Source organism: Antechinus flavipes, chromosome 4 (genome assembly GCF_016432865.1).
Source record: "Antechinus flavipes isolate AdamAnt ecotype Samford, QLD, Australia chromosome 4, AdamAnt_v2, whole genome shotgun sequence".
Classification (NCBI taxonomy): domain Eukaryota; kingdom Metazoa; phylum Chordata; class Mammalia; order Dasyuromorphia; family Dasyuridae; genus Antechinus; species Antechinus flavipes.
In genome coordinates, this window is record NC_067401.1 from 420,548,088 (window position 1) to 420,561,803 (window position 13,716).

The window sequence follows — 13,716 nt, forward strand, 5'->3', positions numbered from 1 at the left end:
ATTGTATGAAATAGAGCAAGATCTTTCAAGACAGTTGTTAAAATCAAGTAAGGCTTCCTCTATCCCAGAGTTGGAGTGGGCCTGAGGGTAGTCCTTGGACATTGACTCAAGGACTTACCTAACTCCCCTTCTTGCTGTTCTCCCATGACATCATTTTCTTCCTCCCTCAATCAGACATGGGCAGCTATGTACCTATTGGCCAAAATTCAATTTCCTGGGTAGTTCCTACATTTCGAATGTAAGACCCTCAGCCAATGAGGATGATGGTCAGTGGGGAGGGGTGTTTGCGTTAGGAACTATTTAAAGGTAAATTGCATTAGGGACAAACTTGTCCCAAAAAGTGCCTCCTCCTTTTGATTGCTTGCTCTACTGGAGGGACGCCCACTTCTCGTGAGAAGGTATAATAAACTTTCATTTTGCTCCTAGAAATATCTCCAGCTTTTTATTAAATAATGATCACTCACCAATCTGAGCCACACACTATGACATTCTACATGGACTGGGAAGGTGTACTAAATGAACCTTTGAATTTTGAGATATCTTCTAATGGAACCCATGATTTCACTGGCCCAGAGCAGCAATTCTTAAACTTTTTGGTCTAAAGACCTCTTTAAAGTCTTCAAAATTACTTAGGATTCTAAAGTGCTTTTGTTTGTATGAATTATTTCATAGATGGCCTGGAAGCAGCTTGAATCAATTATTAAATTTGGTGTGTGTGTGTGTGTGTGTACAAATTTACATCTTGGAAACAAACAGAAAAGACTGCAGATCAGGGCTTGATTTGTTTCGTTGATTATATAGATTTAGGAAAGTGATGGAGGAATATTCATAATGCAAACTAAACTTCAAGATATGTGGTATATACATTTTTTCCCTCTAAAGAGCCAGTTGTTAAACATCTGCTAACATATCCCTGTTTATATCTCTTTATGGTTACCATATTTTAAATTAAAACTAGTTTACATTTTAAGACATTAATTCATTTAAAATAACAATAATAAACCCACTTCATGTTAATATAAGTAACCTTTAAAAGGAAAAATAATTATAATTTCTCCAAGAAAAAATTAATGAGAGGAATGATATTATTTTACATAGTTTTGAAAATCTCTTTAATGTCCAGCTTCATACATATAGCTGTATTCTCATATCTGCTTTTGCCTCAATCTATTTTGATATGTCATTTTGATTGAAGTCTTTGAAGAAAAGCTGCCCTCATACAGATACATAGTTGGAAAAGGGAGGAGAATATTGACAGGCAAATTATCCCTTAGTATTATTATGAGAATAATCTTGATCTTTTGGATTTCCCAAAAGACTGTCAGAGGCATATAGGGTCCACAGACCTCACTTTGAGAACGACTAGTTTAGGGAAATACAGGAAGGATACATCTTCTTCTTAAATAACTCAGCATCTTGTTTGCAATTTATACTGGTCTTCCTGGCTTCCTTTAAATCTCAAAAAAGACTCAATCTTCTGTAGGAGCCTTTCTCAACTCCCTTTAATTCTAGTAGGGGCAGCTAGGTGACATAGGGGGTAGAGCACAGGGCTTGAAATCAGGATGATTTATCTTCTCAAGTTCAAATCTAAGCTCAAATACTGCAGAACTAAGTGACCCTGGATAAGTCACTTAACCCTGTTTACCTCAGTTTCCTCATCTATAAAATGAACTAGAGAAGAAAATAGCAAACTACTCCAGAATCTTTCTTTTTATTATTATTATTATTATAACTTTTTATTGACAGAACCCATGCCAGGGTAATTTTTTACAACATTATCCCTTGCACTCACTTCTGTTCCAATTTTTCCCCTCCCTCCCTCCACCCTCTCCCCTAGATGGCAAGCAGTCCTATACATGTTCAATTCTCTTGTTGCACAGGGAGAATTGGATTCAGAAGGTAGAAATAACCCAGGAAGAAAAACAAAAATGCAAGCAGTTTATATTCATTTCCCAGCGTTCTTTCTTTGGGTGTAGCTGCTTCTGTCCATCATTGATCAGTTGGAACTGAGTTAGATCTTCTCTTTGTCAAAGAAATCCACTTCCATCAGAATACATCCTCATACAGTATCATTGTTGAAGAATATAATGATCTCCTGGTTCTTCTCATTTCACTTAGCATCAGTTCATATAAGTCTCTCCAAGCCTCTTTGTATTCATCCTGCTGGTCATTTCTTACAGAATTATAATATTCCATCACATTAATATACCACAATTTACCCAGCCATTCTCCAATTGATGGGCATCCATTCATTTTCCAGTTTCTAGACACCACAAAAAGGGCCACCACACACATTTTTGGCACATACAGGACCCTTTCCCTTCTTTAGTATTTTTTTAGGATATAAGCCCAGTAGTAGCATTGCTGGATCAAAGGATATGCACAGTTTGATAACTTTTTGCCATAATTCCAGATTGCTCTCTAGAATGGTTGGATTCATTCACAACTCCACCAACAATGCATCAATGTCTCAGTTTTCCCGCATCCCCTCCAACATTCATCATTATTTTTTCCTGTCATCTTAGCCAATCTGACAGGTGTATAATGGTGTCTCAGAGTTGTCTTAATTTGCATTTCTCTGAACAATAGTGATTTGGAACACTCTTTCATATGAGTGGAAATAGTTTCAATTTCATCCTCTGAAAATTGTCTGTTCATATCCTTTGACCATTTATCAATTGGAGAATGGCTTGATTTCTTATAAATTAGAGTCAATTCTCTATATATTTTGGAAATGAGGCCTTTATCAGAACCTTTAACTGTGAAGATGTTTTCCCAGTTTGTTGCTTCCCTTCTAATCTTGTTTGCATTAGTTTTGTTTGTATAAAGGCTTTTTAATTTGATGTAATCAAAATTTTCTATTTTGTGATCAATAATGGTCTCTAGTTCATCTTTGGTCACAAATTTCTTCCTCCTCCACAAATCTGAGAGATAAACTATTCTATGTTCCTCTAATTTATTTATAATATCATTCTTTATGCTTAAATCATGGACCCATTTTGATCTTATCTTGGTATATGGTGTTAAGTGTGGGTCCATGCCGAATTTCTGCCATACTAATTTCCAGTTATCCCAGCAGTTTTTATCAAATAATGAATTCTTATCCCAAAAGTTAGGATCTTTGGGTTTGTCAAACATTAGATTGTTATAGTTGACTATTCTTTCTTGTGAACCTAACCTATTCCACTGATCAACTAATCTATTTCTTAGCCAATACCAAATGGTTTTGGTGACTGCTGCTTTATAATATAGTTTTAGATCAGGTAGCTAGGCCATCTTCATTTGATTTTTTTTCATTAATTCCCTTGAGATTCTTGACTTTTTATTCTTCCATATGAATTTTGTTGTTATTTTTTCTAGATCGTTAAAATATTTTCTTGGAAGTCTGATTGGTATAGCACTAAATAAATAGATTAGTTCAGGGAGTATTGTCATCTTTATTATGTTCGCTCAGCCTATCCAAGAGCACTTAATATTTTTCCAATTATTTAAGTCTGACTTTATTTGTGTGGAAAGTTTTTTGTAATTTTGCTCATATAATTCCTGGCTTTCCTTTGGTAGATAGATTCCCAAATATTTTATGCTGTCAACAGTTATTTTGAATGGAATTTCTCTTTGTATCTCTTGCTGTTGGATTTTGTTGGTGATGTATAAAAATGCTGAAGATTTATGGGGATTTTTTTTGTATCCTGCAACTTGCTAAAGTTGTGAATTATTTCTAATAGCTTTTTAGTAGAATCTCTGGAGTTCTTTAAATATACCATCATATCGTCTAAAAAGAGTGATAGTTTGGTTTCCTCATTGCCTATTCTAATTCCTTTAATCTCTTTCTCGACTCTTATTGCAGAGGCTAGCGTTTCTAATATAATATTGAATAATAATGGTGATAGTGGGCAACCTTGCTTCACTCCAGATCTTACTGGGAAAGGTTCCAGTTTTTCCCCATTGCATATGATGCTTACTAACGATTTTAAATATATGCCCCTGACTATTTTAAGGAAAAGTCTTTTTATTCCTTTACTCTCAAATGTTTTTATTAGGAATGGATCTTGGATTTTATCAAATGCTTTTTCTGCATCTATTGAGATGATCATATGGTTTTTCTTAGTTTGGTTATTGATATAGTCAATTATGCTAATAGTTTTCCTAATATTGAATCAGCCCTGCATTCCTGGTATAAATCCTACTTGGTCATAGTGTATTATCCTGGGGATGATTTTCTGTAATCTTTTTGCTAATATTTTATTTAAGATTTTAGCATCAATATTCATTAGGGAGATTGGTCTATAATTTTCTTTTTCTGTTTTCAGCCTACCTGGTTTAGGTATCAATACCATGTCTGTGTCGTAAAAGGAGTTTGGTAGGACTCCTTCAATCCCTATTTTTTTCAAATAGTTTATATAGCATTTGGAGTTAATTGTTCTTTAAATGTTTGGTTCACATGTAAATCCATCTGGTCCTGGGGATTTTTTTCTTAGGGAGTTGGTTAATAGCTTGTTCTATTTCTTTTTCTAAAATGGGACTGTTTAGGATATGTACTTCTTCTTCTATTAATCTGGGCAAGCTATATTTTTGAAGGTATTCTTCCATTTCATTTAAGTTGTCGAATTTATTGGCATAAAGTTGGGCAAAGTAACTGCTAATTATTGCTCTAATTTCCTCTTCATTAGTGGTGAGTTCTCCCTTTTCATTTTTAAGACTAACAATTTGATTTTCCTTTTTCCTTTTTTAAATCAGATTTACTAAGGGTTTGTCTATTTTGTTGGTTTTTTCATAGAACCAACTCTTAGTTTTATTAATTAATTCAATAGGTTTTTTTACTTCCAATTTTATTGATCTCTCCTTTTATTTTTAGAATTTCAAGTTTAGTGTTTGACTGGGGGTTTTTAATTTGTTCCTTTTCTAGCATTTTTAGTTGCAAGCCCAATTCATTGACCTTCTCTTTCTCTATTTTGTGCAAGTAGGCCTCTAGAGATATGAAATTTCCCCTTATTACTGCTTTGGCTGCATCCCACACATTTTGGTATGATGTCTCATTATTATCGTTTTCTTGGATGAAGTTATTAATTATATCTATGATTTGCTGTTTCACCCAATCATTCTTTAGTATGAGATTATTTAGTTTCCAATTATTTTTAGGTCTGTTTTCCCCTGGCTTTTTGTTGAATGCAATTTTCATTGTATTGTGGTCTGAAAAGGATGCATTTACTATTTCTGCCTTACTGCATTTGAGTTTGAGGTTTTTATATCCTAATATATGGTCAATTTTTGTATAGGTTCCATAAACTGTTGGAATCCTTACTAACTGCTAAGTAATTAGAGTTGATCTAATCTTACAAGAAGTTGTTTTGGCCAGAACCTGAAACAAGGTACTAAGTAGAACTAATCAAGACAAGGCTTGTGTTCCCACCTTTACTCATTGGAGTCCACAAGTATGCTAGCTTCACAAAGTACACTTTCTAACTTCAAGAGAGTCCACACCTTAAAGCTCTTTGGGCCAGAGAGCACTATGGGAGAAAACCCATAATCCCATTCTTTCAGAAGGTTCACATATAAGGCGAGACAGCCATTCCAGAATACACTTTTTCCTCTTGGCTGGCTGATCGCGCTGGACTCGAGAGGAACGACTCTGGTGCAGAGAACACTTTTGACGGATTCCAGGGGAGCTACGCCAGAAGCCCTCTCTCCGCGGCAAGTTGGTGGCTGGACGCCAGAAGCCCTCTCTCCGCGGCAAGTTGGTGGCTGGGCTTCCCAGAGGGAGATAAGAGAGACCTTCCATCTCTGTCTTGGTTGGAGGCAGAAGAAAGCAGAGGCAGAGGCTGAAGGACAGAACCTTTGGATTTGGAGACATCCGAAGGGCTCCAAGCCTCTAAACCGGCTGCGCTCTGAGAAGAACAAACTCCAACATTTGAACTCTTAACATTTGGCGCCCAAGCGTGGGAACCAAGGACCCTACTTTCACTGAAGAAGTCTCCAGTGACCAGGAACTGAGTGAGTACAACCTTTTTTGGCTGAAATGGGACAGATCCTAGGTAAAGATTCTCCATCCCCCATCCCAACCCCCCCCAACCCCAGACCCACCCAGGAGTGGTGCTATAGAAAGCCTGCTTAAGCTGATAGAAGATCAAGGGCTACTTGTAACTTGGGGACAGACAGCTAGACTTCTGGCTACATTAAAACGCACCTCCCCTTGGTTCTTAGAGGAAAAGCAAATCTCTCTAAAAAACTGGGCATTGGTTGGTCAACAGATCTCTGCATATAACAATGAAAACGGTTCTCGTTCAGTTTCCATTGAAGTATTCTTTTTATATAATACGATACAGATGGCCTTAAAATACAGTATTTGTTCTAGGAGAAAAGGAAAAAACTCTAGGAATAGCCAAAGGGGGAAGCCTGAGATAAAGGAGGAAGACAAAGAACAGATTAATGGCCATATCCCCACAGGGCAGGGAGACTTAAGTAAGGCTCAAGGGTGGGGTGAATCTGAGGCAGCCTCAGCCCCACCTGAGGAGCAGGTAATTGACTCTCCTTCATCAACTCCACCCTCCGGGATGGAGGGAGGAGGGGTAGTGGGGGGGGGGGGGCAGTGACAGCACCAGCACCTCCCCCCAGCATCTAGCACCTCCCCCCAGCATCCAGCACCTCCTCCTATGAGTAGATTGCAAAAGGGACTAATTAAGGCCAGAGAAGAACGGAAAAATGTATCAGAATTTCAACACCACATTTTTCCTGTAATTCAACAGTTTAATTCTTCAGGTCAAGAAAGTAGAAGATACTCACCCTTTGATATAGAAATCCTCAAAGACCTGAAAAAAGCTTGCACTCTTTATGGGGCTACATCAGCTTATGTTAAGATGCTATTACAAAATTTGTCTTTTGAAATCTTGACCCCTAATGACTGGAAATCGATAGCAAAAATATGCCTAGAACCTGGACAGAACTACTTGTGGCTTTCTGAATATAGTGAGCTCTGTAGGATACAAGCCCAACAAAATATTCAAAGTGGAGTTCATACTGCAATCACCTGTGACCTACTAACAGGTACAGGTCCTTATGCAGATGTCACAGCACAAATTAGTTATTCTGTAGCAGCATATCAGCAAATTGCTGATAATGCTATCAAAGCATGGGCTTCTCTTCACAATAAAGACGACAAGGGGGGGGCCTTCACAAAAATAACACAAGGGCCAAATGAACCCTTCGCTGACTTTGTGGGACGCTTGCAGACAGCTATCATAAGAACAAATGGAGAAAATGCAATAACAGACATCTTGATAAGGCAACTTGCTAAGGAAAATGCTAATGAGGTTTGCAGAAGAATTATACTAGGACTGCGCAAGGATGCTCCTTTAGAGGAACTCATAAGACGCTGTGCCACAGTGGGCACAGGTGCCTTTTATAGCCAGGCTATGATGCAGACTTCCCAAAATCCAAACATGAGAAGACAGAGTCCCTCTTGGCAAGGGACTTCCAGAGAGACTCGTAGATGCTTTCAGTGTGGAAAAGTAGGACATCTGAAAGCTCAATGTTGGTATAGAGATAGAATGGGAAGACAAGGTGGGAGAACAAGACCCCAAACCCCATGTCCAAAATGCAACAGAGGCTTCCATTGGGCCTCAGAATGCAGACAGATTCAGGGAAACGGGATGAGGGGCCCAGCCCCAGGGCCCAAGGCAAAAAACACTTGGGGCATGATGGCAGCCAATGGTGCACCCAGAGAGTGCTTAGAAGTCCAGTACCCAGACATGACCAATCAGCCAGAAAGCCATATGATGGGAGAAGGGGATTACACAGTCAACCAGCCAGGAAGCAACCTGATGGCAGAAGGGAATTACAATTGGGGAGAATAGAGCTGTATGCAGCTGGAACAACTGAGATACCCCCTGGAGAGGTGAAATCTGTTCCTCTCCAGCCTATGGATCCCCTACCTCCAGGCACAGTAGGCTTGACCATTTCACCTCCTTTTTGTATGTACAAAACAGTGTCCATCCACACACTGATGTGGGAAACTGGGGAATGTGTAGATAATATCCCAGTCACTAATACAGGTAGACAATGTGTGACTTATCACCCAGGAGACGTAGTAGCATCAGGTTTACTCATACAGAATCCTAATAAGCAGCCTCGTGATAGTCACCCAGGTTCTGACTCCAGACCACAAAAACCAGAAATATACTGGACAGCAGCAGTAACGGCTGACCGACCTATGCTCACTATCTATATAAATGGCCTACCATTGGAAGGATTGGTAGACACAGGTGCGGATCGTACAGTTATTAGAGGTGCCAGTTGGCCCAGTCACTGGCCAAAGATTAAAGCAGATACCTATATGTCTGGAGTAGGAGGATCAATAGCAGCTGAAGTTAGTGCTGCCCCTATGAGATGGACTTTTGAAGGCAAAACAGGAGTTTTTACTCCTTTTATAGTTGAAAAAATCCCCATCAATCTGTGGGGAAGAGACGTTTTACAACAATTGGGGTTAAAAATGAGTACTTCGGTTTTTTAAGCAGGGCTGCTGTTGAAGGCCTGCCAACACTTTCACCTATTCCTATCCAATGGAAAACTGATACACCAGTGTGGATAGAACAGTGGCCCTTAAGTAGCGATAAAATTCAGGCCTTATTAGATATAGTACAGGAGCAGCTTGAACAAGGGCATTTACAACCTTCTCTAAGTCCTTGGAATTCACCAGTGTTCGTTGTAAAAAAGAAATCGGGAAAATGGAGGATGCTCACTGATTTAAGAAAAGTGAACGAACAGATGGAAACTATGGGAACTCTTCAGCCTGGACTTCCATCTCCTACTCAGCTTCCTAGAGAATGGCCTCTTTGGGTTATAGACATCAAGGATTGTTTCTATTCCATTCCTCTGGATAAGGAGGATATGAAGAGATTTGCCTTTTCGGTGCCCAGTGTCAATTTAGCTGAGCCTTATAAAAGATATGAATGGACGGTTTTGCCACAGGGTATGAAGAACAGCCCCACTATGTGTCAAATGTATGTTGCTGCTGCTCTTGCTCCAATAAGAAAAGCATTTCCAAAAGTTATGCTATTACATTATATGGATGATATATTGGGATGTGCACCGGAGGAACAAATTCTAGAAGCATGTCTACAAAAAACCATAGAAACACTAAGATACTACAAACTTCATATCGCTACAGAAAAAATTCAGACATGCTCCTTTTCAATATTTAGGATATGAAATATATCCTAAGGCACTTACACTACAAAAACTGTCTTTAAGAACAGAGAGGTTGAACACCTTAAATGATTTCCAAAAATTAATAGGAGATATCCAATGGATGCGTCCAGTATTAGGTTTAACTACCAATCAATTGCAACCCCTATATGACATTTTAAGGGGAGACACTGCTTTAAATTCACCACGCCGGCTTACAAAAGAAGCTCAAGAGACCTTGAGAGAAGTTGAACTGGCTTTATCCAATGTAGTTGAGAGAGTAACTCAAAAACCCTTGGAAATATCGGTTTTTGCTACGAAAGAAGCACCCACAGCAGTCCTTCATCAAGGAGACAGTGTGATAGAGTGGGTGAACCTCCCAGCACAACCAGAACAAAGCCTTACGCCTTACCCAGTACTTGTGGCTAGAATTCTATTAAAGGCATTAAGCGAGCAGTACAATTATCTGGGACAAGACCTGACAAGATATATACCTTCTATACAAATGCACAAATTAATGTATGCTGTGAAACCATCCCAGAGTGGCAGATTTTATTGGCCATGGCTCCAAATTTTGCACATGGATCTCCATTAAAGATAACCAGACTACTGCATAATTGGCAATGGATTTTTGAGGAGAAGGTTTCTAAGGTTCCTCTTGAAGGACCAACCATTTTTACAGATGCAGCCAAACAAAATATTTGTGCTGTATACTCTCATGATCTAACCATAAAAAGAGTAGTCAGAACTCCTTTTCAGTCCACTCAGCAGAACGAATTATATGCGATCATGCTAGCTCTCACTTATTACCCAGGCGACATAAATATAATATCTGATTCAGCCTATTCAGTAGGTGTGGTACAAAGAATTGCCACAGCCTAAATAAAATTTGCAGCTTCTAATATATATCAGCTCTTTAAGGAACTTCAAGAGCAAGTGAGAAAGCATCCAGGAAAGATTTATATCCTGCATGTCCATTCACATAGTGGACTTCCAGGTCCTATTTTTGATGGAAATTCAAAGGCAGATAGCCTTTTAACTATGTTGGCCAGTACGCCTTTATTTCAAGAGGCCCAGGAATCCCATTCTAAATACCATCAGGCTGCTCGAGCTTTGCGTTTACAGTTTGGGATTACAAAAGAAGAAGCTAGGAGCATAGTGAAAAGCTGTACAGCTTGCCTTCCCTTCCAAGCTCCTACACTGCCTCCAGGGAAGAATCCTCATGGTTTGAGACCCAATGAAATCTGGCAAATGGATGTGACTCATTATAAATCTTTTGGTCGTCTGTCTTTTATCCACGTTGTGGTAGACACCTTTTCAGGATTCACTTTTGCCATACCAGCAGCAAAAGAGACAGCCCGAGTGGTCACTGAATTCCTCATTCAAGCATTCGCAATTATGGGTGTGCCACAAGAAATAAAAACAGATAATGGACCGGCATATACCTCCAAACATTTTGAACACTTTTGTGCACAGTATAAGATTTTACACACTACTGGCATACCCTTCAATCCTCAAGGTCAAGCAATAGTAGAAAGAAGAAACAGAGACATTAAGACACTCCTCCAAAAACAAAAGAAAGGGGGAGCCACGGGTAACCCTAGAGAACTTCTAAATTTAGTTCTCTATACCATTAATTTTTTAATCTTTGATAAAGATGCACTGGCTCCAGCAGACAGGTTTTATAACCCACCAGAAGAGCAGTGTCCAGTGCGAGCAGCTCCACTATCTTTAGATAATCGCCAGGTGATGTGGAGAGACCCAGAAAGTGGTGAATGGAAGGGACCAGATAGGCTAACTGCTTGGGGGAGAGGATTTGCTTGCATCTCTACAGGTGGAGAAGGAATCAGATGGGTGCCTACGAGCCGCATTTGCCTTGTCCATCGCAGAAAGATGGAGCAGACCCTTGAAACAAAGGAGAACACCCAAGAAATATCGGGTGGTTCTGTTGCTGATTGTACTCACAAGAATTATTAGATTCCTGGCACATGAACTAATGGACAATGGAATCCTATTGGACTGTTTCTAGGACTTATGGACATGTGTAAATTTTCAGATTGATTCTTGTTATTTGTTACATTACTACTAGCCTGTGTTATATTGCTATGTGCTCATGTAAAATATGTATTTTGTATAATGCCTCCCATATTGATGGATTTATGTGTACCCCCTCAGAAACCCCCTATGTTTTAAAACAAAAGAAAGGGGGAGATGTTGGAATCCTTACTAACTGCTAAGTAATTAGAGTTGATCTAATCTTACAAGAAGTTGTTTTGGCCAGAACCTGAAACAAGGTACTAAGTAGAACTAATCAAGACAAGGCTTGTGTTCCCACCTTTACTCATTGGAGTCCACAAGTATGCTAGCTTCACAAAGTACACTTTCTAACTTCAAGAGAGTCCACACCTTAAAGCTCTTTGGGCCAGAAAGCACTATGGGAGAAAGCCCATATTCCCATTCTTTCAGAAGGTTCACATATAAGGCGAGACAGCCATTCCAGAATACACTTTTTCCTCTTGGCTGGCTGATCGCGCTGGACTCGAGAGGAACAACTCTGGTGCAGAGAACACTTTTGACGGATTCCAGGGGAGCTATGCCAGAAGCCCTCTCTCCGCGGCAAGTTGGTGGCTGGACGCCAGAAGCCCTCTCTCCGCGGCAAGTTGGTGGCTGGGCTCCCCAGAGGGAGATAAGAGAGACCTTCCATCTCTGTCTTGGTTGGAGGCAGAAGAAAGCAGAGGCAGAGGCTGAAGGACAGAACCTTTAGATTTGGAGACATCCGAAGGGCTCCAAGCCTCTAAACCGGCTGCGCTCTGAGAAGAACAAACTCCAACATTTGAACTCTAACAATAAACTACTGAAAAGAAAGTGTACTCCTTTCTGTTTCCATTTAGTTTTCTCCAGAAATCTATCATATCTAACTTTTCTAGTATTCTATTTACCTCTTTGACTTCTTTCTTATTTATTTTGTGATTTGATTTATCTAATTCTAAGAGTGCAAAGTTGAGATCTCCCACTATTATAGTTTTGCTGTCTATTTCTTCTTGCAGCTCTCTTAATTTCTCTTTTAAGAATTTAGATGTTACACCACTTGGTGCATATATGTTTAATATTGATATTGCTTCATTATCTATGCTACCCTTTAGCAAGATATAGTACCCTTCCTTATCTCTTTTAATTAGATCAATTTTTGCTTTTGTTTGATCTGAGATCAGGATGGCTACCCCTGCTTTTTTGACTTAACCTGAAGCATGGTAGATTTTGCTCCAACCTTTTACCTTTACTCTGCATATATCTCCCTGATTCAGGTGTGTTTCCTGTAGACAACATATTGTAGGATTCTGGCTTTTAATCCATTCTGCTAACTGCTTCCTCTTTATGGGGGAGTTTATCCGGTTCACATTTATGGTTAAAATGACCAATTCTGTATTACTTGCCATCTTGTTAATGCCTGCTTATGCTTTTCTCCCTTTTTTTCCTATTACCCTCCTCCCCAGTATTAAACTTGTGAGCACCACTTGCTTCTCACAGCCCTCTCTTTTTAGTATCCCTCCCCCCACCTTAGAGTTCCTCCTTTCCCTCCCAATTTCCGTATTCCCTTCGACTTAGCTTATTCCTTCCCTTTTCACTTTTCCCTTTTCACTTTTTCCTTTTCACTTTTCAATGAGGTGGGAGAAGTTTTACCATAAATTTAATATGTCTAAAATTTTTCTCTTAGAGCCAGTTCTGATGGCAGTAAGATACCCACTATATTCATCCCCTCTCCATTCTTTTTCTTAGATACAATAGGTTTCCTTTGCCTCTTTGAGAGATGTAGTACCCCCATTTTACCCTTTTTTCTGGTACAATGTCTTTTCCACCTCTAGTTTCTAGAATAAGATATACATATATTCTTTATACATCTTTATAACAGAAATATAGTTCCCAAGATTTCCTTTTACCTTTTTAGGTTTCTCTTGAGTTCTATATTTGTAGATCAAACTTTTTGTTAAGTTCTGGTTTTTTCATCAAAAATAGGTGAAATTCACTTATTTCATTGAATGACCATCTTCTTCCCTGGAAAAAGATGGTCATTCTGGCTGGGTAAGTTATTTTTGGTTGCATATCGAGTTCCTTAGCCTTTCAGAATATCATATTCCAGGCCCTTCGATCTTTCAATGTGGACACTGCTAGATCCTGGGTAATCCTTATTGTGGCTCCTCTATATTTGAATTGGTTTTTTCTAGCTGCTTGCAGTATTTTTTCCTTCGTCTGAAGGTTCTGGCATTTGGCCACTATATTTCTTGGTGTTTTGATTTTAGGATCCCTTTCAGTAGGTGATCGATGAATTCTTTCAATGTCTATTTTACCCTCTGTTTCTATGACTTCTGGGCAGTTCTCTTCGATAATTTCCTGGAAAATAGTGTCCAGGCTCTTTTTTTCATCATATTTTTCTGGGAGTCCAATAATTCTCAGATTGTCTCTCCTGGATCTATTTTCCAGGTCTGTTATTTTCCCAAGAAGGTATTTCACATTTTTTCCATTGTTTGATTTTTTTTT

At 39.1% G+C, this 13,716-nt stretch overlaps 1 long non-coding RNA gene across 1 annotated transcript in view; it reads right to left on the minus strand.

The window, feature by feature from the left end:
* The window catches only part of LOC127562870 (uncharacterized), a 47,710-nt gene that overhangs the window by 1,065 nt on the left and 32,929 nt on the right, over positions 1–13,716 (minus strand). The gene's annotated exons all lie outside the window — the stretch shown is intronic.